At 45.6% G+C, this 25,043-nt stretch overlaps 2 protein-coding genes and 1 long non-coding RNA gene across 4 annotated transcripts in view; all 3 read left to right on the top strand.

The window, feature by feature from the left end:
• The first annotated feature begins 3,876 nt into the window (after nucleotides 1-3,876).
• LOC127043766 (uncharacterized) lies at nucleotides 3,877-6,440 on the top strand. The gene is made up of 2 exons (XR_007772313.1): nucleotides 3,877-4,984; nucleotides 5,963-6,440. It is a non-coding gene; the product is annotated as an uncharacterized LOC127043766 (long non-coding RNA).
• Nucleotides 6,441-10,120: 3,680 nt separating this feature from the next.
• The window catches only part of BLVRA (biliverdin reductase A), a 44,991-nt gene continuing 30,068 nt past the window's right edge, over nucleotides 10,121-25,043 (top strand). Inside the window, exon 1 of the mRNA XM_050937797.1 lies at nucleotides 10,121-10,218. The gene's annotated coding sequence lies outside the window, so the exon portion shown is untranslated. The remainder of the gene's footprint in view (nucleotides 10,219-25,043) is intronic.
• Nucleotides 10,144-25,043, top strand: part of VOPP1 (VOPP1 WW domain binding protein) — a 194,294-nt gene continuing 179,394 nt past the window's right edge. For both annotated transcript variants that reach the window (XM_050937829.1, XM_050937834.1), the window contains exon 1: nucleotides 10,144-10,218. The gene's annotated coding sequence lies outside the window, so the exon portion shown is untranslated. The remainder of the gene's footprint in view (nucleotides 10,219-25,043) is intronic.

Genomic DNA, 25,043 nt, shown 5'->3' on the forward strand with positions numbered 1-25,043 from the left:
GGCAGGCCAGTCCTCGCCTACAGACAACCTGCCAACCTGAAACATATTCTCACCAGTAACTGCACACCGCACCATAGTAACTCTAGCTCAGGAACCAATCCATGCAACAAACCTCAATGCCAACTCTGCCCACATATCTACACCAGTGACACCATCACAGGACCTAACCAGATCAGCCACACCATCACCGGTTCGTTCACCTGCACGTCCACCAATGTAATATACACCATCATATGCCAGCAATGCCCCTCTGCTATGTACATCGGCCAAACTGGACAGTCTCTACGGAAAAGGATAAATGGACACAAATCAGATATTAGGAATGGCAGTATACATAAACCTGTAGGAGAACACTTCAACCTCCCTGGCCACACTATAGCAGACCTTAAGGTGGCCATCCTGCAGCAAAAAAAACTTCAGGACCAGACTTCAAAGAGAAACTGCTGAGCTTCAGTTCATCTGCAAATTTGACACCATCAGCTCAGCATTAAACAAAGACTGTGAATGGCTTGCCAACTATAGAACCAGTTTCTCCTCCCTTGGTTTTCACACCTCAACTGCTAGAACAGGGCCTCATCCTCCCTGATTGAACTAACCTCTTTATCTCTAGCTTGCTTGCATATATATACCTGCCCCTGGAAATTTCTACTACATGCATCTGACGAAGTGGTATTCACCCACGAAAGCTCATGCTCCAAAACGTCTGTTAGTCTATAAGGTGCCACAGGATTCTTTGCTGCTTTTACAGATGCAGACTAACACGGCTACCCCTCTGATACTTGTGCTATATTTGTTGATGTTACATGCTTACACTCTGGGTGCACCGAAATTCAGTAATGGCAGTCTGGAATGTTTGCAGTAATATTTATTGTATGACACCTTCACATGTATATACTGCAAAAATATAAAACTGATTGTATATAAATCTGTTATATATCTACAATCTCTAGTTTTATCTGGTACTGCAACCTACTCAGTTGTTCAGTACTGCACAGCTGCCTGAGCTGTACATTATATTGTATTTCCACAAACTAAATTTTTTAAAGCAGGTCAATTCTAGATGTCGGGCCTCTGACTGCCTGGTCATAGCTTTAAAAAACACAATATAAGAATATTAATAAAGAGTCTGCATACTCACTGCCCTACTGCCAGAGATGCAGAGTTTAAATAAAATTAAAGTGCCTTGAAGGTCAACAGAATAGCAGGAGACAATTCGTTAGTCCAAGAACCCTCTATAGAGATCACCTGCTACTTGTAATGGTGTTTACTTGCAGTATGGTATTAAGCCACTGTGGCCCAGATCCACAAAGTTACATAGGCACATAAGTCCCAGCTTCAGGCTTCACTACAATTCAGAAAGCTCCTGCTCAGCTGCTGGCTAACACTGAAGGCTCCTCATTCAGTGTCTACATTTTCAGTGTAAAAGTTCTCTGTTGCCTAAGTGTCTGCCTTTTGGCATGTGTACTGCTATCTTGCTTTAGCCACCTGAACACACATCTCCCACCTAAGCCCTAGCATAATCCATGAACGGGAAGAAAGACAGGCAGGCAAATGCCTATCTTCCTGCTAGGCTTGATCTAGTAGGCATGCTCAGAACATGCCTACCATGGCAGGTGCCTTTCAAAATCCATCCACAGCAGGAGGAAGAGGTGATTCCACTTTGGATAAATCATTGGAGCAGGGGGACTTCTGTGGGAGTGGGTGTCCTAATCACACAGCTATAGAATAATTATTTCTCTCTAGTGTTCTCTCACTCTGGCCCAATGACTCTTTAAGTAGTTAATTCAAACTAGAAGAGCTTTAAGAGGAAAGACTGAGGGAATGCCACATTTGTTTAGACTATCCCATAGCTCAGGGGTTAGTGTACATTTCTGAGAAGGGAAGACTCCTGTTCAAATCCTTTCTCCCATCTCAGGCAGAAGGGAGAATTGAACCTGGGTCTTCTCCATCCTAGGCAAGTAATGTACCAATTGGATTAAATGTTACAAGGTGGGCACCAGTGGCAGCACTTACGTCCTTCTCCTGTAGTTATTTGGTGTGGCGTGAGAGAGGTGTTTCATGCCTTCCCATAAGAAATAACTTAGCCGCCTAAATCATCTGACTCTAGGAAAGGGATTCCTGCTCGTGGAATCACAGGCAAAAGGAGGCATCCTGGACTTATGTGCCCAGCTCTGTGAGGGGGCGGGGTTTAGGGCACAGGGCACACCCTTCTCATTGGCATTTCCCACTGGCTAGATAGGTAGGTCCTTGTCCAGGGTGCTGGCTTTTGAGGATCTAATTTTAAGGTGCCTATCTCTCCCCATCCATTGTAGAGGTTGCCTAGGCACCTAACAGGCTTTGTGGATGACAACATTGTTCTTGTGATTTTCTAGATAGGGGTTGCAACACTGAGTGTTAAGTAGATCTGGCCCTGTGGGGAACTGCATGTCTCTATGAGCAAATACAGACTTCCAGACAGGATTTAATCTCTGCTAAACAAGACAAAGGAGACAAAGACAAACACACAGCTTGAGTTCCAGTTATGGCTTTAATAACCCCCTCCTGCTTAACCAAACTGTGATTCCATATATCATGACAACTACCAGCCTCTGGATGTCCAATTCTAAGGTCCATCAAGGAGCCCTCATTAATATCTGCTGTCATGGTGGCACATAAAAGGAGATACCATTTTTAAGTAGCCAAATCCAAACTACATAGGGCTTCATAGATTAAAATGAATATATTGAACTACATCTGGAAATCAACTGGAAACCAACAGAGGAGATGCTTATAGGCCCTTAAATAAGGGGGTAACCATATTTTATATTAGTGGCTGGTTCTGGCCTTTATGCAAAATAGTTACAGTAAAATATATTACACTCACATATAGAAAAAGTAACTGAGTACATACAACAATCCTTCATTTCAAAGAAAACATTTTAAACCTAGGTCCGATTCAGTTCAGACAAGTATTTTAAAAGTATCAGGACTTCCTAAGCCTAAACAGATCTCAAAAACTCCTGAGAACAGGCATTTCCATGGTATTTTGTTATTTTTCCTGGCCAGAACCCCCAGATGCAGAAACATGCAAAATGGGAACATCACAGAGACAGGGAGGAGATAGAACCACCACCCCACCTGTGAAACAATTAGCTTGGCTCCTTAAGTTGTGAGAAGCACCAAGGAAGGAGACAGACTCTCAGGGAGCAAGATCTGGCCCCATCTTGAGAAAGGGATGTTCAGGATTTCACATATTGGACCCCAGAAGGAAATGTTTCAAATACCTAGACTGTGTGGTCTTTTTAAGGGGCCCTGAGCAGAAACAGAAAGTGAGGCAGGGTGCTGCAGAGTAACCCCAGGCCACAAGGGGGCACTTAGTACCTAGTGGCCCTGTTACAAAGGGAAACTTCTTTTTAAGAAAAGAGCTCCAAACTTTTTCAAATCTCCAAAAAGACCATTAAATTTCAAATGAAGGTTCAAATCCAATATTAAGCGCTGATCTTGCACACATTTATACACCTACAGTACTTAACTTTACTACTATGAATGCTTGAAGTCAATAAGACTGTTTACAATAGTCAAGTTAAGCAGCTGCAAAAATGTCTGTAGGAATGGGGCCTTATTTATCTCTACCCTTTGCCCATCCATATTTTAAATCCAAATTTATCTTCGTCTGTTTCACCACTGTAACTAAGAAGCAACCTACAGTTTGTACAACTGATCAGAATTTAGACCCTGATTTTCTAGTTACTGTAGAGGAGGATTGTGAAATAATGAGTCTGAGGTTACAGTAAGCTTTATTTTTCTAAAGTAAGATGACTACTACTCCAGACATTTCCAAGCATCCTCCCTTGCTACCAGTTATTGCATCATGCATTTTTAGATCTTTGTCACATAATTGCCACCGGGCTGTTTACTAAGTGATTCAAGTATTTTTAAACCCTTCTTACAGAGCCACTTTCTTTCCTCATATAGCCGGTTGCCAAATTCTTGTTATATATTTCAGTTGTAACTTCTGTTTCTGGTGTGGTGTTCTATTTAGTTTAATGGCACCTGTGTTTGACAGCTTGTTGACATCTTTAGGACATGATGACAAGTTTTCTCCATTGAGAGGCCTCCAATATCTGTAATCTAAACTGCAGGCCCTGCAAGGATTGCAGGTGTCAATCAAATCCTAATCACTTCAATAGTGATCACAGCTTTTTACAATACTACTCTGTTGTTGCAGACAGACGGTATGATGGAATGAAAGGGTCACTAGTTACTGCCAGAGAGTTGATTAACACACCTGAAACTTGGAAGGACTTGCAACAACCCCCAAAAAAGGAAAGAGAACAATGAGTGGGAGGAGAAGAAAAAGAAAGCCAGGAAAACAAGAAAAATGACAAACTGATGAGTTAGAAAACAATGAAAAATACATGAGGGCTAGAAAGCGCTGGAGCTAATTTGTCGTATTGGAAACTCTTCGGCCTGGTCTACACTATGGGGTTAGGTCAAATTTAGCTGCGTCAGGTCGATTTAAAAATGACTGCGTCCATACAACCAAGCCCATTCCATCGACCTAAAGTGTTCTTACAATCGACTTCTGTACTCTTCCTCCATGAGGGGAGTAGTGCTAAAATCAACCTTGCTGGGTTGAATTTGGGGTAGTGCAGACACAAATTGACAGTATGGGCATCCGGGAGCTAGCCCAGAATGCTCCATTATGACCACTTTGGCCAGCACTTTGAACTCCGATGCACTAGCCAGGTACACAGGATAAGCCCTGGGAACTTTTGAATTTCATTTCCTGTTTGGTCAGCGTGGCAAACTCAGCAGCACAGGTGACCATGCAGCGCCCCCAGAGAGGAGGATTTTGTGGATGAGAAAGAGGAGGAGGAGGAGAACGCACAGCAGGCAAGAGGTGAATCCATTCTCCCCAACAGCCAGGACCTTTTCATCACCTTGGAGCCAATACCCTCCCAAGGGAAGATCCCCGACCTTGAAGCCGGAGAAGGCACCTTTGGTGAGTGCACGTTTGTAACTATAGTACAGGGTTTAAAAACAATAGTGTTTAATGTTTGATTTGCCCTGAAGAATTGGGATGCATCTGCGGCCAGTTCAGCTACTGGAAAAGTCTTTTCACATGTCTGGGGATAGAGCGGGAATCCTCCAGGGACATCTCCATGAAGCTCTTCTGGAGGTACTTCCAAAGCCTTTGCAGAAGATTTCTGGGGAGGGCTGCCTTATTTCATCTTCCACGGTAGGACACTTTACCATGCCAAGCCAGTAGCAAGTACTCTGGAATCATTGCAGCACAAAGCATGGCTATGAATGGTCCTGGGTTTTGGTCGCATTCAAGCAACATTTGGTCTATATCTTTCTGTGTTAGCCTCAATAGAGTGATATCATTCATGGTCACCTGGTTGAAATAGGGGAATTTTTGTAAGGGAACAGTAAAAGGACCCTGTTCATGCTGGGCTGCTTATGCTTGGCTAAAAGGGATCATCCCAGAGAATAGCCATGCGGCAGCGGGGAGGGGTGAAGGGATCATCCCGGAGAATAGCCACGCAGTGGGTAGGAGGGGAGAAAGGATCATCCCAGAGAATAGCGACGAAGTGGGTTGGGGGTAGGTGTGTGCTGCACATACACTCGAAAACCGCAGCCCCTCCTTTTATATGTGAAACCCAACCCATTGCTTGCTCTGGGAAAGGAGGGCGCTGCAGTCTGAAAACATTCCCACATGTTATGAAGGCGTAAGAAGCCAACCCCACATACCAAAAGTCTTACCGTGGCTGCCTGGAAACCAAATTCTGTTGCCCAGCCGTGTGTGATGTGTCACCCTACCAGCAGGCGCTCAATATAAAAGGCAAAATATGACCTGGTACCTAAAGCAAATGTGCTGTCTGCTGTGAATTGTTTGATTCACTATGAAAGAGTCACCCTTTTGTTCTCCGAAATGTATCATCTTAAATTTTACTCTCCCTTTTTATCTTTCCCCAAGTGCAAATGTTTCTATGCTCCCCCTATCATCTCTGTCCCTGAGGTTATCGCAGATTAGAAGGCAACACATTCGCGATGACGTGTTTTCCAAGCTCATGCAGTCCTCCCGCACTGATAGAGAACAGCTTAATGCATGGAGGCATTCAGTGGCAGAGGCCAGGAAAGAATTAAGTGAGCACTAAGAGTGGAGGCAAGACGCAATGCTGAGGCTAATGGGGGAGCAAACGGATATGATGAAACATCTGTTGGAGCTGCAGAAAAGCCAGCAAGAGCACAGACCCCAACTGCATCCACTATATCACCGCATGGCCTCCTCCCCAAGTTCCATATCTGGCTCACACAGATGCCCAAGAACGCGGGGAGGGAGGCTCCAGGCACTCAGCCACTCCACTCAGAGGATGCCCCAAGCAACAGAAGGTTGTCATTCAAACAGTTTGATTTTTAGTGTGGCTACAATAAACAATGTGGTCTTGTCCTTCCCTCCGCTCCCACCCCAGCCGGGCTACACTGTCCATTATTTCATTTTGTTTTTAATTAATACAGAAAGAATGCATGGTTTCAAAACAATAGTTACTTTATTTCGAAGGGGGGAGGGTAGTTGGCTTACAGGGAATTAAAATCAACAAAGGGGGCGGGTTTGCATCCAGGAGAAACACACACAACTGTCACACCAAAGCCTGGCCAGTCACGAAACCGGTTTTCAAAGCCTCCCTGATGCGCAGCGTGCCTTGCTGTGCTCTTCTAATCACCCTGGTGTCTGGCTGCTCAAAATCGTTGCCTCATGATTTGCCTCAACCTCCGACTCTGCAATAAATGTCTCCGCCTTACTCTCACAGATATTATAGAGCACACAGCAAGCAGCAATAACAATAGGAATGTTGTTTGCGCTGAGGTCTGACCTACTCAGCAAACAGCACCAGCGAGCTTTTAAACGTCCAGAGGCACATTCTACCATCATTCTGCACTTGCTCAGACTACAGCTGAACTGCTCCTGACTACGGTCCAGGCTGCCTGTATATGGCTTCATGAGCCATGGTAGCAAGGGGTAGGCTCGGTCCCCAAGGATAACTATAGGGATTTCAACATCCCCAAGAGTAATTTTCTGGTCTGGGAAGTAAGCCCTTCTTGCAGCTGCTTGAACAGCCCAGAGTTCCTAAATATACGAGTGTCATTCACCTTTCCTGGCCATCCCATGTTGATGTCAGTGAAACATCCCTTGTGATCCACCAGTGCTTGCAGCACCATTGAGAAGTACCCCTTACGGTTCATGTAGTGGTTGGCAAGGTGGTCCAGTGCCAAGATGGGGATATGCGTTCCGTCTATCGCCCCATCACAGTTAGGAAACCCCATTGCAGCAAAGCCATCCAGTATGACCTGCACATTTCTCAGTCACTACCCTTGATAACAGAACGTCAATGATTGCATTGGCTACTTGGATCACAGCAGTCCCCACAGTAGACTTGCCCACTCCAAACTGATTCCCAACTGACCGGTAGCAGTCAGGTGTTGCAAGCTTCCACAGGGCTATCGCCACTCGCTTCTCAACAGTTAGGGCAGCTCTCATCTTGGTATTCCTGTGCTTCAGGGTTGAGGAAAGCAACTCAGAGTTCCAGGAAAGTGGCCTTACGCTTGCGAAAGTTTTGCAGCCACTGTGAATCATCCCATGCCTGCAACACTACGCGGTCCCACCAGTCTGCTTGTTTGCCTGGCCCAGAATCAGCATTCCACTGTATCAACCAGCCCCACTGCTGCCATGATATCCCAATTGCCACAGCCTGTGCTTTCAGAAACGTCTGTGTCCACGTCCTCATCATAATCGTCCTTGTGCTGGCGTCTTTTAGCCCAGTTCTGCATATACTCCAGGATAATGCGTGAGGTGTTTACAATGCTCACAACAGCAGCGGTGACGGTGAGTTGAGCAGGCTCCATGCTTGCCATGGCTCCATGCTTGCCATGGTATAGTGTCTGCATGGGTAACCCAGGAAAAAAGGCGCAAAACAATTGTCTGCTATTGCTTTCATGGAGGGAGGACTGACTGATGATATGTACCCAAAACCACCTGTGACAATATATTTTGCCCCATCAGGCATTGGGAGCTTAACCCAGAATTCCAATGGGCAGCAGAGACTGCGGGAACTGTGGGATAGCTACCCACAGTGCACGCTCTGTAAGTCGAAGCTAGCCATGGTAGTGAGGATGTACTCCACCGACTTAATGTGCTTAGTGGGGACTGTATAAAATCGATTTCTAAAAATCGACTTCTATAAAATCAACCTAATTTCGTAGTGTAGCCATACCCTTCCTCTGCTCAGTCACAGACAATGGGTGAGAGCCTGAGGCTCTTGAGCTTGTCTATGCACAAAGTTGCACTGCTTTAACTATATTGGTAGAGTTAGTTATACAATCCACCTAGTCTGACTCCGTTATACTGGTATAAAAGGTGCTCATATAAGTATGGGTTATTTTGGTATAGAAATGGGAATAAGTTATACTGATATAGGGCACCGACATACTGATATAATTGCACCAACACTAGGAGTTGTATTGTTTTAATCATTTCAAGAAAAAAAAATTACACCCAAACCAGCTTATCACTACAAAAACTGTTTAGACCAGACCCCCTTTGTACAGAGAGAGTTTTGCCTGAGTTAAGTGGTTTAGAAAGCATGGCTCCAGAAGAGCACATTTAAAGCTTAGCTGGCAGAAGAGATAAGGGAGGCCCAAACTACTCTCTGGTAAGAAAAGATAAAAAAGAAGGCAAGCTTATCATGCTCCTTTGAGCATTAAAATGGTCCCTGATCCCTCCTGCATGATTTCAAAACACAGTCCTTCAGGAAACTAAAGTTGCAAACATATTTCTGAGCCCCATGGAGGATGTTACCTCTACTGCTTCCACTGACTTATGTGGAGTTACTCCAGATTTACTGGACACTCGGGTTAACAAGAACAGAATTTGGCCCTTAGCTAAAAGTCTGTAATCATGGTATTTAGGCACTTAAATCCCACTGATTTCAGAGTTGGATGCCTAAATACTTTGAGGATCTGGCCCTAAGGACCCATGTAGTCCTGTAAATATTAATACAAAACACACAAATCATTCAAAAGAAGCAGAGAATAGAATGTTGAACTCAGAAAGTTTCATGATATTTAGAATCCAACTATTGGTGTTTGGCATTTGGGCACTTTTATAGCCATCTGACATTTAGCCTGGATCCTCAGTGCACAGTGGGTGGGTTACGAGCCCCAGTGAAAGCAGCACCTGGGCATTAGCCTACAGCACCAGGTTGGCGGGGGTTGAAAGCACCATTAAACTCAGGTGAGAGGCTTTAATTGTGTGTAGACAGGATGGGGGTTGGGGGCAACACCTGAGTTAACTCAGCAAAGAAGAAATGAGAGACTGGTTAGCGAGGGGAGGGTGACAGTAGGAATGTGAGGGACAGCAGTTTCGGTTGAAAAGAGAAGTAAAGTCTTCCCTCCCTCATCTAGTTATAAGGAGAGGTTGTGTCCACCTCTCCCATGCCTGTCCTAGGAGCAGGTTTCCGTGGAACATGGCAGGCTGAGCCAGGCACAGCTGGGCTGAACTGGGTTTGCAGTTTCAGAGGTTGTGACATCCCAGCAATAGCACTGCTGGCTTTGCTCAGGTGCCCGTGGACTGGCACCACTGTCTAGGGTGGGCAAGCACAGGTTCTGCAGATGCAGCCTGAGTAAGGCATCGCAGAACTGGGCTTGCACAGGCTACTGCAGAGCGTGCCCGCAGCCACCCTGGGTCAGGCATTACAGGGTTCAGATGGGTTTGCACAGGCTCCTGTAGAAGGCACATGCCCGCACAATGCAGGGCAGGGTTGAGTTTGCTCAGTCGAGGGGGAGGATGTGCCAGCCTAAGCTGGGCAGGGCTCGCTCATGCTCCCATTGCCTTCGGCCCCATCAGCTACACTCCCCACGTGCCTTCCCCTTGCACACCGTGTCTCCTCTGCAACTTAAAGGAGTCCCAGAGCGCAGCGGTTTCCAGCAGCCCCTGCTGAAGTGATTCCGCTTGTCCCCGTTCCGCACCGATTGCTCCTTCGCTGGCCCCTAACCAACATATCACCCTCTCGCTTCACCCTTTCAGCCCGCCCTTGCTTCTTTCAGACGCCGGGCAAAGGGGCGGTGCCTCGCTGGCAGCTGGGGTTGTGTAAGGGGAGAGTGGGAGCCGCACTCTGATACGCTGGAGCTGGAGAGTTGGTTATGTAAACAGGTTCTGCAGCGAACTACAGAGGGGTAAGCAAAGATCTTGTCCGTCCTCGGTTAACTGAAGAGGGTGGCAGCGTTAATTGAGGCCCGTTAACATCCTTAGGATGCTGGGGGTTGTTGGTAGTTGATTATGCCGTCCCTACCCTCCCCAAAATGGTTTGCCATTGCCACCATATAGTGTTCCATGTTTGGGTTTTTGGATGGGAGGCTAGGAGGCTATAGGTGTAGCTCATGCTGCTTATTTTATCCCAGCCACCAAAACTTAGCAATTCAAAGGGCTAAAACCAGAGCTCTGAACTTTGTAATCCTCATGCACACTGCAAAAAGGAAACCAAAAAACACAGCGTAATTTTTAAAAAGGATTGAGCGTGAGCTTGGTTGGAAAAACTGTGATCCAGTGCCCTCTGGAAGTGGAAAGGAATATTATCTTTCATAGTAATTAGTAGTTTAAAAGAGTGTATCATTCAGAAGGAGTGGAGTGTGCTAGAATAGGATGTGGTGAGTCAAGTTTCCTGGATTCTATTCCTCTTAGTAGCATCTGACCTTGGCCACAGAGTTGCTGAGCTCCCAGAAATCTCTTGAAGTCAGAGGCAGCTGCAGGTGCTTAGCATAAGTAAAAAGCAGGCAAATTAACCTTACTGCCTCTATACTTACCCATATGTAAAATGGGGATAATAATACTACCCTGTCTAAGTCTTGTGAGACTTAACTTATTTTATGAAGCACTGGGAGATCGTCAGATGAAAAGCCGTCTAGCTGTGTGAAGTGTGGTTCTTTTATTACATTCTCAAACTTAAGTGGAATGTAGAAAGAATATGCAGTCATTTTTATATTGATTTGCACTTTGGTTGACCCTTTCGCTCAAGAATCTCAAAGTATGCCACAAAACTTTAATAAATGAAGGTTTACAACATGTCTGTGAAGGCAGCTCCCCAATTTACACAGGAAGAAAGTGAAGCTCAGAGACATTAAATACCATACTTGACATCGCATGGGAATTCTTTGACAGAGTCAGTAACAGAATACAGACCTAGTTCTCAGTCCTATGCTTTAGTCAAAAGATCTTCCTCCCCTTTTTTAAAAAATACATTCAATAGCTAAAATTCAAAGACTTCATAAAAATCAGATTTAAATAACTCAATTTGGATAGCAAAAAATGTGCCATTTTGCTTCTACTTTCTATTTAAATTGAGAGAGGTGGTATATCCCCTCACAGTGTGTGCATTCACTACCACCAACATCCATTCCAGATTACACTGTAAGGCCCTGCCCCTTCAAATGCTTACACACAAGAGTAGCGAGTTCCATTGACTTCAGTGAGATAACTTGCATGCACAGTTTTGCAGGACTGAGGCCTAAATAATTTTTTTCTGGACTACCTTTGGAAGAAATAGAGGAAAAGTCTTTATTTTCTCTGGTTACATAGGTTATGTAGGTGTTATATTCAGAACTTTGATTTTGGTTGTCGCCTCTTTAGAGGCAGAAAACATGGAGACTGGGAGCCTTTGTGAAATATCCCAAGGGCCAAACTAGATAACTGCACTTTACCTTAGCAGTTGTCCAAAACTGGATAGCTAATTAGTATTAACTAGAGCCAATAGCTTATTGAACAGATTGTCAACAGGTACGAAAGGCAGAAGACAGCACTACAAAATGAGACTTGCAACACTACTGCACTAGCTCACTTTATGTAGTGCCAGATTAATATCCTGATGCCAGGACAGGCAGTGGGCGTTGCAGGTGCCCTGTCCTGCTTCTGTGTTATAGATGCTAACACTGAATAGCACAAATGCCAAGATTAATAAATATGGGTTTGCATATCTTTTTGGTGTGCTTAGATAAATATGATGGAAAAAGGAAATAAGTTGACTCTTTATTTCACACATCAGGAATACAGAGTTAAAACCCACACAAAGTAAAAAGCAACAGATAATGTATTATAAAATTGTAGCCAGAGAAATAACCAACATAATTAAAAATTCAAAGTTACTAAAAATGTTATACAACATGGACTATGTCTAGGGCCCTACCAAATTCATCGTCCATTTTGGTCAATTTCACGGACATGGGATTTAAAAAATGTCATTATTTCAGCTATTTAAATCTGAAATGTCATGATGGTGTAATTGTAAGGGTCTTGACCCAAAAAGGAGTTGGGGGGAGGGTCACAGGGTTATTGTAGGGGGGGTTGTGGTACTGCTACCCTTACTTCTGCACTGCTTCTGGCAACAGTGCTACCTTCACAGTTGGGTGGCTGGAGAGTGGCTGCTGGCCGAGATCCCAGCTCTGAAGGCAGCGCCGTCACCAGAGGCAGTGCTGAAGTAAGGATGGGATGGGATGGTATTGCCACCCTTACTTTTGTGCTGCTGTCTGCAGAGCTGGACCCTCAGCCGCCCAGCTCTGAAGGCAGCAGTGCCGAAGTAAGGGTGGCATGGTATGGTATTGTTACCCTTACTTCTGTGCTGCTGCTGGCAGGGTGCTGCCTTCAGAGTTGGGTGTCCAGCCAACATCAGCTGCTCTCTGGCTATCCAGCGCTGAAGGCAGCACAGGAGTAAGAGTGGCAATACCACAACCCCCCCTAAAATAACTGTGCAACCGTTCCCCTGCACCTCCTTTGTTGTATCAGGACTCCCAATTTGAGAAATGCTGGTCTCCCCATGAAATCTATGTAGTATAGGGTAAAAGCACACAAAAGATTTCACTGTCCGTGGCACGTTTTTCATGGCCACGAATTTGGTAGCACTAAATGTCACTCTTTGGCATATGTGTAGATCAGTGGTTCTCAACCCGTGGGTAACTTGCTTCCCAATCAGCACACAGCTGCAGCCCATGTGCCAGCCTCAGGGCCATACAGATAGTATATATATATTGTGTGGATGTGGCCCGCATAACACACAGAGAGCTACATATGTGGCCCACAATGGCAAATAGGTTGAGAACCACTGGTGTAGAGTGCCAACGTGCTAGAGCTTCTCAACATAACAGTTGTATGAAGTTTTCACTTTTTTTTTTTTTTTAACATGGGCAGAACAATATATTTTTCACTAACTACCTTCCTGGAACTGGCTGAAGTATTTTAGCTGAAAACTTCCCTAAAAGACTCAACCTGAGGCCGACACCCAGCACAGAAAGTTTTTGCCCAAATGTTTTAAGTTGTAAGCAACTGCAAACAGGATCTTGTAATGTGAAGAGTCAGGCAACCTTAACCATAGGCATCACTGCCTATAATATTTATTAATTTGCCATTAAAATTACCTTTACTTTGGGACAGGGAAACTTCCTTTCCACTTGAGAGCAAGTCTGTTTGGGAACTTGCCCTGGTCATGTTCACGTGTGATTGGTTTCGAAATTAATTTCTTTTTCCTAGACCAAACCTAGTAGTTTCTTAAAGAGATGAATCCAGAGAATGTTTGGGATCAACAGGAGGCTTCAGTAGGGAATTGTTTTAGTGCATGCTATTCCTAGAGGAGGGGCAGAGCACACTGCATGGAATCACTAAGGAGAATCTCTTTTCTTTCCTTCTCTCTCTTTCTTACCTTTTCTGCTTATCTTCCTGTTATTTACTACTTTCAAAATTGCATATTGCAGATATGTATGGTCTACTGTAGCTTAGAAGACCTAAGGCAATTAAAAGCGTATTATTTAGCAATTAAGGATCAAGCCTTAAATTCCAAGTCATGTTGTCAGGCGTTAAGGCCCCACGTTTACAATTTATTTTTAATGAGTTTTGTAGAAAAAATATGAAACTGACCAATCTGGTCTCATTTTTTGAGTGGGATGAATTTTTTTTTAAAAAGGCAAATATAACGAAGAATAAATTAGATTTAAAAAAAAATTTCTAAGAATACAGGGAAAGGAATTTCTATTTTTAAATTATATATATGTTTTAACCAAATAGTTCAGCCAACCTAAGACATGTTTAATGTTCCCGTTAACATGGTAACTACACATTAAGTTCCAAATTAAGGGTTGCACTTGTCTGTAAAGAACCCTGCCCTCTACCACTTCTTGACTCAGTTGGTGTTCTGTCTTTAGCTGTTGTTTTCACTTTTAAATAATTCCTTCCTTTCCTCATAGGGGTTTTATTTTTGTTCCTGCTGTTCTCTTCTTCCTCCCTCCCTCCCCCCCCCCCATGGATGAAAAGCTAAAGGGAGAATATAAGATTGTTAAAGAAGGAAAGAAAACCCAAGAAACCTAGAGTAAGAACAGATGAGCTAAAGGTGTGGTGCAGGATATAAGGTGCTTTATGGACAAACATAGGCCCCAGTCCTCCAAGCTGATCCACTGAAGACCAAGGGCTCCGTGCAGGGATCTGGTGCGTGGATCCTGTTACAGGATCAAAGCCTTATTACTGCCATTATTCTGGTATTTAAACAATTTTCCACTGACTCCAGTAGGCATAGGCACCGATTCCATGGGTGCTTCATGGATGGAGCACTCATGGGGAAAAAAAATGGGCGCTTAGCACCCACCAGCAGCCCTCCTATCAGCTCCTCTCTGGTGACCCCGCTGATCAGCTCCCCCTGCTCGCGGCGATCAGCCGTTCCATGACGTGCAGGAGGCGCTGGAGGAGAAGGGGGCAGGAAGAGGCAGGGTGGGGATGGGGCCTTTGAAGAAGGAGTGAAGTGGGGGTGGGGCCTGGGGCGGAGTTGTGGGGAGAACCCCTCCCCACACTTTAAAAAGTCTACACCTCTGCCAGTAGACCATAGCAATACAGGAATGGGATTGGAGGACTTTTAATCTGGCATTTGGGGTGGATTTAGAACCACTCTGGTTTGCTCTTTTACTTTTCATCAAGCTAACTTATTGACATTTTTCAGAAGTACTTACTGCCCACTTAGCTGAAAGAGTGAACAGTATGCCTTTATGAATCAGCAGAATTCTTTTGTATGCTCATTCTTAAGGGCACATGTCAATATGTAGAGGACAGACTTTTCATAGGAATTAAATCCCAGGTTCATAGAAGTTAGAGATGGAAAAGGCTAATTATATCATCACCTCTATGTCCTTATTAATTACTTTTAGAGTGCTGGAAGTATGTAAGTCTCTTTACAGACAAGCATAAAGACAAAGTCTCGTCCATGAAGAGCTCAGAATCTAGACAGTGGTGACGTATACACCAAGCATGGTCCAGGAAAACCAAGAGCTCCAGAATTCCAGGCACCCACATTCTAGAAATGCATAGCTGTGGAATAAATACATTTTCCTATTTGAAAAGAGAATAAGGTGGTCCTGTGCACTATGCTTTTGTTAAACTGTTTTTGAACAAGGTGGTGATCAGCTCCTGACAGCTGCTGAGTCTCCTCAGCTCCCAGTGAAGTCAGTGCAGAGGCTCACCACATTACAGAAATAGACTCGACGTTTCCTTTGCCTGGCCCTGAAATCCCTGCTACACCAGGCCGCACATTTGTTCGGTCTCTTCCTTTGGGTTTCCACACACGTCTGTCACAAAGACTCTCACTTTTCATCAAAATGGCTGCCACTAACAGGAGGAAAAAGAGGTGTGTGGGGGGGTGCGTGAGGGGAAGTGCAGTTTACAAAAGAGATGTATGTCCTGTCTTCCTGTGTTCTACTGTTGTTTTTTTTAAAAATGCTGTTAGCCTTTCCGACAGCTGGACTGAACTAAACAGGAGTAAACCCTTAAATCCTTATGGCTCATCTTGGGGAAACTCGATTATTCATGAAGTCTGGGAAAAATTTTAGCCCGTATTGTGAGACATGTGCCTGATACAAACAAGGAATGAGGGAGACAGCAAAATAAAGCTGAAGCAGGGGCAGAAATTCCTTTCTCGCTATTACAGGACAAGCTGTAAAGGACATGGGAAATGCCTCTGAATGAGTCAGTAAGTCAGCTTTAGCAATAGAGCTGCTAACATTTAGCAGACTGCAGAGGTCGTAGTTTGTTTTAGGTAACAGAAGCTTAACTGGCAAAGACAATTGTGTCTTTAAATAATACCTTGCACTTCTTTAGTGCCTTCTGACAAAGCATCTCAAAAGGCTTGAGGAAGGTTTGATTGATTCAAACAAGATCACCTAGGCCTCTTTCTCTGTTGCTCTTTGTCTTATGTGATCATTTATGCCAATATAAAATGGTGGGTGTCTTTTACTGGACCAACTTCTCTTGGGAGAGACAAGCTTTTGAGCCACACAGAGCTCTTCTTCAGTTTGATAGGGCTTTACATCCACTTTGCACTGAAGTAAATGTCTGCACAAGATGCAGGATGGTAGCAAATTAGTTCCTCCATCTGAGGCTCTAAGCACCTTTCACCTAATTTTAAAGTTCAATAATTGATTAAGCATCACAACTTTTTTGCGTGCTTGCTCATGTTGATTCCATTGTAGGTGTACGTGTGCCCATGTGCGCGATCATTGGAGATTTCTGTCTTCGCGGTATCGGTAGGGCCAACTGTGTCACCCCCTTGAATGCCACGCTTATGCACAGTATATAAGGTGCTGCCAGCCCTATGCCCTCTCAGTTCCTACTTTCTGCCCATGCTGGTCAGTTAGAGCGCCTTTCTTTACTTGTGGAGGACTTGCAATTTTTCTTATCTTGGACTCTGTGCCTTTAGGCTTTGTACATAGTTACCTTTAGTGTTAAGTATTTGTTTATTGTAGTAGTTAGTGTTAGTAGTTAGGTCCTAGCAGGGACTTTGCCCCCAGTGGGGCATGGCCCAGTCTCTGGGATTTAAGCCCTGAGAATCCTGTAACAGGCTATGCCTGATAATGACCCCCATGGCAGCTGTGTCAAGTGCCTGGGGGGAGCGCACTTTAAAGAGAGGTGCCGGATTTGTAAAAACTTTCGGCCTCGCACAAAAAAAGAGAGAGACATTAGGCTCAGAGCCCTTCTTATGGAGTCCGCCCTCTGCTTGATGTCCGAGCCGTCCCAGCATGAGTCTCCAAGCACCTCCGCATTGGTGCAAAGTGCACCACCATCACCAGGGGCCCACGCAGCACCGCTCTATCTCGCTGGTGCCAAAGAAGAGGTCTAAGAAGCATAGCCCCCCAGCAAAAAAGGGCCAGTCAGCAGTAAGCAAAGAGCCTGCCCTGAACTGCCTGCCTACCGCAGAGCCCCGCGGTCGGCCCTCTCTGGTCGGGGCCGTCAGCCTGCAAAAGGTCCTTCTCTGACTCCTGTGAGCGGGGCTGGACCGACTCCCCTGCTGGCACCAATGCCTTCAAGAGCCTAGGCGTCAAAGGAGCACAGACCTCCACCCACACAACCAGCACTACCAGTGCCTCAGGCTGAGGCTGAGGCTCCCCAAAAGGGCAAGCCAGCTAATAAGGCTCCTGAAGGAGCGATGGAGTGCCACCAATTCCTCGAGACGATGGTGCACTCTCCACCTTTATATCCACAGTCACCAGTGCCATCATCGAGATCAGCATGGACTTACCGTTGTTCACCGGCTCCACGGTTGTGGTGGCCATCGTGTCGATGCCGCTCACTGAGAGGGAGGTGCTAGTCCCTCTATTACTGATACCGATCGTCATCCTGAAGTTCATCGTCCCGGCGCCGATCCTGGTCACTGACACTGTGGGAATGATCTCCTTCATGCCTCCAACCTCCTCGGCACCAGACCTGCTTGCCGCACGGTCGGTACCAGTCCCCTCGGGCAGGGCACTGGTCTCCGGTGTCAGTGGTCTCTCGGCAGACCCAGGCCTCAACAGCCCCACCGTGGTCTCTGGAAGGGGGCTCCTCCAGAACCAAGGGCCGGTTCAGCCCATCACCTCAACTTCAGTGGCGAGATTGGGCGTGTGAGCCAGCGTTGGTGGCAGCAGGGCAGTGGCCTGCTCAGGGGCAATGTTAGAATGCCTGGGGGGTCCCAGTCATGGCGATGCCCTCTTCAGTACATTTGTTGGCCGCCAGCACCACAGAACAGCGGCCACCCGGGCCTGGTACTGGAGGCATACCTGGTGGCCGAGTCTCAAGAGGCTGTGCCTACCCCCAAGCCATCCTCCCTAGCAGAGGAGGAACAGCCCTTTGTCCTCCCCCAACGAGGTAATCACAGGCCCTTCTAGTGCCAGCCTGCCTGATGACTTTAAGAACCACTAGGCCTTACTGGCAGGTGTCCAACAACCTGGGCCTACAAGTGGAGGAGATGGATGAACAGGAGGACACTCTAGTCAACGTCCTGTCAGCCTCAACCTCTATCCGTATCTCAGTACCAGTGCACAAAAGGATCCTCGAAATTGCCACAGCCATTTGGCAGACATCCTTCTTCATCCCTCCCACCTCAAAACAGGCCGAGAAAAAGGACTTTGTCCCAGCCAAAAGTTTTGAATATCTTTATACTCACCCTCCTCTTGGCTCGCTGGTAGTTTCCACTGCCAATGAGATGGAGAAGTAGGGGCACTCCTGTTCCACCCCAAGAGATAAGGAGGCCAAGCGGGTGGACATGTTTGGAAGAAAAACTTCACTGCAAGTCTACAGTTTCGGCTGGGTAACACCCAGGCCCTCCTGGGCCATTATAGCACCAATTTATGACACAATCACCATAAATTTAAGGAGTCCCTCCCACAAGATCAGGCCCAGAAATTTGTCACCCTGGTGCAGGGACCTCAGCGGCCTGCTGCCCCTGTGAGTGGCATGGGATGCAGTGGACTCAGCGGCCAGGTTGGTGCCGTCCGCAGTGGTGATGAGGCACAGCTCCTGGCTTCAAACTGCTGGACTCTCCCTGGAGATGCAGACCTCTATTCAGGACTTTCCTTTTGGCGGGAATGGGCCGTTTTCCGATCAAATGGCTGTGAGGCTGCACGGGATAAATGACACCAAAGCCAATCTCCATTTACTGGGCATCCATATGCTGCAGTCAGTGCATGAGCCATTGCAGCCACCCCCAACTGCCAAAGTCGTGGCAACTTCATTTCAGATCTGCCAGGAGAAGGGACAGGGACACTACGTTTGGTTGTCGCTGCCCTTCTTCCTCCCGCTCACCTGTGCAGAGTAGCCAGGCTAAACATTTGGCAGTGCAGAAGCACTCATACTGATGGCACGATCAAGAGCGACGCCCCAGCCAATTCCCCAGATCCACTGCTACCTTTCTTCAACCACCTTTTTCCCTACCACTCAGCCTGGTTGCAGATTACGTCAGACCATTGGGTCCTGGACATAATAGCTGGGGTCTGTACCCTACAGAGTCAAGCTGGACAGGGCAGGAGTTCTCCTCATGGCCCCTGTGTCCCCCTGTCAACACTGGTTAGGCGTGCTGTTGGACTTGCTGGTAGCTGTCCCTCTTCCACTGCCTCTTCGACCAGATCTGCTGTCGCAGAAACACAGCAGCCTGCTGCATCCAAACCTGGCGGTGCTGCACCTGACAGTTTGGCTGTTACATGGCTGAACGTGGACGAAAAAGTATGTTTGGCCAGTGTTCAGCAAGTTTTATTCGGCAGCAGGAAATCCTCGACCAGGGCAACCTACCTGGCAAAATGGAAAAGATTCAAATATTGGGCCTCAGAACATTAGGGCCGAGCAGGTTATCCTGGACTACTTGCTGCATTTTAAGCTTCAAGGGTTGTCCCTTTCTTCAGTCACGGTCCATCTCAACGTTACATCCCCCGTCCAGGGTAGGTCCCTCTTCGCCCACCCCACGACCACGGTTTTTGAAAGGGCTGGAGCGCCTATACCTGCACATCCAGGAATCAGTCCCATCATGGGAGCTGAATCTTGTGCTGTCTAGGCTTATGGATTCTCCCTTCAAACCCTTGGCTTCCTGCTCCCTCTTACTCCTCTCCTGGAAGGTTTCTTTCCTGGTTGCTATGACGTCGGCCCATTGGGTGTCAGAGTTCAGGGCACTCACTTCGGAACTGCCCTACAAGGCCTTCTTCAAGGGCAGAGTTCAGCTGTGCCCGCAACTGGCATTTTTGCCCAAGGTTGTGACCCAGTTTCATACTGCCCAGGATATATTTGTACCCGTCCTCTGTCCTAAGCATCATGCATCGGATGAGGAGCAGAGGCTATGCACCCTGGACATCAGAAGTGCGCTGGCTTTCTACATAGATAGACCGAAGCCATTCCATAAGTCAATGCAGCTATTCATGGCAGTGGCAGATAGGATGAGAGGTCACCCAGTGTCCACTCAGAGAATCTCGTCCTGGATCACAGCCTACATCTGCTACTGCTATGAGCTGGCTAAGCTTCCCCCTCCAGCAATTGTGGTGGCTCACTTGACTAGGGCACAGGCATTATTGGCAGCCTTCCTGGCACAGGTGCCGATACAAGAGATCTGTTGGGCCGCGACCTGGTTGTTCATCCACATGTTGGCATCACATTATGCGCTGACCCAGTAAGTTTGAGAAGATGCTGGCTTTGGCAGAGCACTGCTATAATCTGTGAGGTTGTGAACTCTGACCCCGCCTCCAAGGAGCTTGTGAGTCATCTACAATGGAATCGACATAAGCAAGCACTCGAAAAAGAAAAAACAGTTACTCACCTTTTTTAACAGTTGTTCTTCTAGGTGTGTTGCTCATGTTCATTCCATTACCTGCCCCTCTGTCAGAGTTGTCGGCAAGAAGGAACTGAGAGTGCGTAGGGCAGGAGTGAAAGTAACTTAAGGGACTTACTGGTACGCAGGGCTGGGGTCCTGATCAAGGGAGGGGGGTCAACTGGAAGGGGCGGGGCCTTTAAATCGCAGGGCCCTTTAAATCACCGCCGGACCCCAATGGTAGCAGTAGTTGTGGCCGCAGCTGGGAGCCTGGGGGCTCTGGCAGTGATTTAAAGGGCCAGGGGCTCCGGTTGCTGCCGGGAGCCAAGGATCCTTTTAAATTGCTAGTCTGGGGGAGCTGCCCCCTGCCAGTATGGTCAGCTGTTTACCAGCTCTTGCCGGTATGCCATACCGGACCAGACCGGTTTACTTTCACCTCTGATGTAGGGCCAGCAGCACCTGATATACTAGCACATGAGCGCGGCACTGAAGGGGTCAACAGAGCCAGCCCTATAGATACCGCTAAGGCAAAAATCCTCAGTGACTGTGCACGTGGGCATGCACACACCTACAATGGAATGGACATGAACAACACATCTCGAAGAACAACAGTTACAAAAAGCTAAGTAATCATTTTTTCTTGTACTTCTCCCACTGTGTTAGCTATAGCAGTGGTTCTCAACCAGGGGTACGCAGAGATCTTCCAGGGCGTACATCAGTTCATCTAGATATTTGCCTAGTTTTACAACAGGCTACATTAAAAGCACTAGTGAAGTCAGTACAAACTAAAATTTCATACAGACAATGACTGGTATATACTGCTCTATATCCTATAAGACAAAATGTAAGTACGATATTTATATCCCAGTTGATTTATTTCATAATTATATGGTAAAATTAGAAAGTAAACAATTTTTCAGTGATAGTGTCTTGTGACACTTTTGTATTTTTATGTCTGATTTTGTAAGCAAGTAGTTTTCAAGTGAGGTGTAAGTTGGGAGTATGCAAGACAAATCAGATTCCTGGAAGGGGTACAGTAGTCTGGAAAAGTTGAGAGCCACTGAGCTATAGTATCTCCATTTTACACATCGAGAAACAGAGCCCCAGGGACTGAGTAATTTGCCTGAGGTCATACACTAGCTAAGTGTCAGAGCTGAGAATAGCACTTGGAACACATGACTCCCAGTCCCCTGCTCAAACCACTAGAAAGCATGTCCTTCCCACCCAGAGGGTGACCAGTTCTCCAAGATGCAGTGTGCCCTCTCCGAGATGGTTTCATAGGAGTCAGTGGGAGCTGAAGGTACTTCAGTGCAATCCCCCAGAGATCTCCGGAGGAATTGCTAGCCACGGACTTGATCCTGTGAAGTGCAGAGCAACACCTGTGTGGTCCTGTGTGCCTTTGACACCAGGCTTGTGCAGTTAAATCAGTAACGACAGGCATCCAGTGTGTTTTCCAGGAGAAACATGCACTGCTGCTGTCCAGCTACAGCAAGGCCCAGTTAATATAAAATATACTTAGTATTGTGTATGACAGATGCCCCAAAGCCACATTTTGATTGCTTGTAATTCAGCCTTAGTCAAGTGACTTGCTTCCTGAGTGACCTGGTAAGTTTCAAATTCTAACATGTGGCCATTTTGGAGTTACCTCGCTACATGCAGATGGGAGGAACAAATTTTAAAACTGGGAAAGGCAGAGTATTTTCCACACGTCTCTAACTTAAAAACAGCCCAACTGATTTGGCTCAAATTTTCCTTAAGGAAAAAGGCCACATGTGAATTTTCAGTCGGAAAGGAATTTTATATTTTAAAGCAACTTACAAGCAACTGGACATAGAAGTTGACTGGTTTGGTCTTCTTAAATTTAACTCTATCAACAACAGGGGCTATACTCTAATTCTGACATAAATCATATTGCACTCATGTAGATACTTAGTATAAGCATAAAACTGCCAATCTGAATATTCTGGAAAAACTGAAGGGTCATATTGAATACGTTATTTGTTATAAATGACAGTGAAATGCCTATTTAAGTAAAGATTATACCCTGCTATTCTAAATACTAGAAGGAGTCAATGTAATTTGATGTTACAAAAAACCCAAAAGAATTAGTAGTAAAATTGCTGCTGAGAAGCCTATATGCATGCAGTTTAGTTAGTTTGGAGCCCTATCCAATTATGCCATGTTTGGGATGATGATAATATGTAGTTTTTTTCATCAGGAGATCTCAAAGTGATTTAAAACGAGGCGAGTACCTTTGTTCCCATTTTAGAGATGGGGTAACGGAGGCACTGGGAGATGAAGTGTCTTGCCAAATGTCACCCAGTGGACCACTGTCAGAGTCAAGATTAGAACTCGGGCCTTGAGTCGCCGTCTAGTCCTTCATCCATTAGGCAGCACTGCCCCTCTGATTATGATAACTGCTGGATGATCCAGTCTTCATTCTTGCTCTATCCCCTCTCCTATAAAACACATAGCTATGATTTCAGCTTGGGAATATGTATTTGGAACAGATGAACTGTTAATGATCAAAATTTCTGCTCCTTTCATGCAACCTCCCACCTTAGAGGAGGACTGGCGCACAGCGGGCAGTATGCAACATCCATAAAGGAGTGCGGCATTGGGTATGCTCCGCTGGAAACAGTGTGTCTATATCACTTCAGCACATGCCTGTGCTGAAGAGACACAACTGAGCTCTTGCATAAACCTTAACATCGCCTGCTGCTTTCACAGGGATTAGAAAAAGGACAGACATGGTCCCTGTCCTGAAGAGTTTGAAATCTGAATGAAACAAAGAGAATAGGAGCATGAACAAAGGAAAGTCCATGGCGAATAAAACACTCACGCCCCCACGCTTCTAAAGGTGATACCTGCAGGTTTGGAATTGAGGGTCATTGACCGGTCGATTGTTTGCTGCCCATGCGGTCCCATTCCTATGGTAGAGGACTTCATTCTGCTGGACTGACAACCTGGCATGTTTCACTAGCATTAAATTAACTCCTCCCCCTCCCCCGCCCCCATAAGTAGGGCTGACAGATCTCTCCAGAAAGTCTGATCTATAAGCATAACTATCTCTAAAAGGATTAGGAGGAAAGTAGCTCTTTAACCATTTTTAAAGCATCCTACACAAAACAATGTGAATGGAAAGCTGGCTCCACAGGGTTAATCAAATGATACTTGGAACAGAGGCACGGACTTTGACCGCAAGTGGAAATACAAGCTTACAAAAAAAGATAGAACCATAATATGAAGCCCAGCTACTTGTGAACATGTACGGAAAGAGAGAACGAGAGAGGATAGGAGAAGAGAAAAGTGGTGAATGGGAAGAAATGCTAGGAAATTCTGCTTCCCTGCTGTCTCCATCTAATTCTAAGCAAAGTAAGTGAATATGAATGGAGTGCTTTAGAGATCATCACATATACCAGTTACATACTTTGAATCACTGTGGTTCTGCTACATATGTAATCTGTAGAAGCTTGACCGTGTGTGAGAGGACTGAGGCTACATCTTAAGACATCTAAGGCAGGATTCTGTAAAATAGCAATGACCTAGTAGTACCCATATGTAGTGCAGATAATTACAGCACAATATTACAATGTCTCATTTCTGTCTCCCATTGCTAGCAAGTCTAATAAGTAAAAATAATTATATAGTTATGAAACTTGTTTTGTAGACGCCAGTATCAGGGCTGGCCTCATGCCTAGCTGCAATATGCATGACTTAAATAACACAATACAATTTATGTTTGCAGACTGTACTTTCAATCCAATATCTCAAATGCTCTGTAGAGAGAGTTTGTCATAAGCTAATGAGAAGAAAGATTTTAAATTGCGATTTTAAAAATGGTGCTTCAGGGGGCAGGGCTGTATAAACCACTGAATATATGGGGTATTCAGAAGTTTTTTTAGCTGTTAGCTAAGTAGTCACAGGATTGCAGCACTCTGAGCCAGTACAACCTCTTTCTTTTTACTGAACTTACCGTCCTCATTTGTCCAGTTACAGGAATGTTGTAGTTAAAAATGGAAAAGACCCTTGAAAGAGAATGAAGTATCTCACCTTGCAAGGGCAGAGCTATAGAGTATCTTTAGGCTACATTTCCTAAGCTGGCTGCCTTTTAATAGCACCAGCAAAATGTATGCACTCAATATTGTGCCTGGAAAACACACCCTTGTGCCAGTCAGAGAGCATTTGTACATGCAACCAGGTAACTGTGCAAGTAAGGGCTCCTTTGGGTGTTACAGTTACCTGGTGTTGCATATAGAAAATGTCCATTTTCACATACAAATATGAATCTTGTGCTCACAATGCATGTGCCCGCAATTTGTATGGCTGCAGTTTAATCAAAAATGTGGTTCATAAAATGCCAGACCTTAAGCAAAAGTATACTAGACAATTAGTACAGAACAGTCTATCTTATAGTACAGGAGAGATCTGTTATTT

Source organism: Gopherus flavomarginatus, chromosome 2 (genome assembly GCF_025201925.1).
Source record: "Gopherus flavomarginatus isolate rGopFla2 chromosome 2, rGopFla2.mat.asm, whole genome shotgun sequence".
Lineage (NCBI taxonomy): Eukaryota > Metazoa > Chordata > Testudines > Testudinidae > Gopherus > Gopherus flavomarginatus.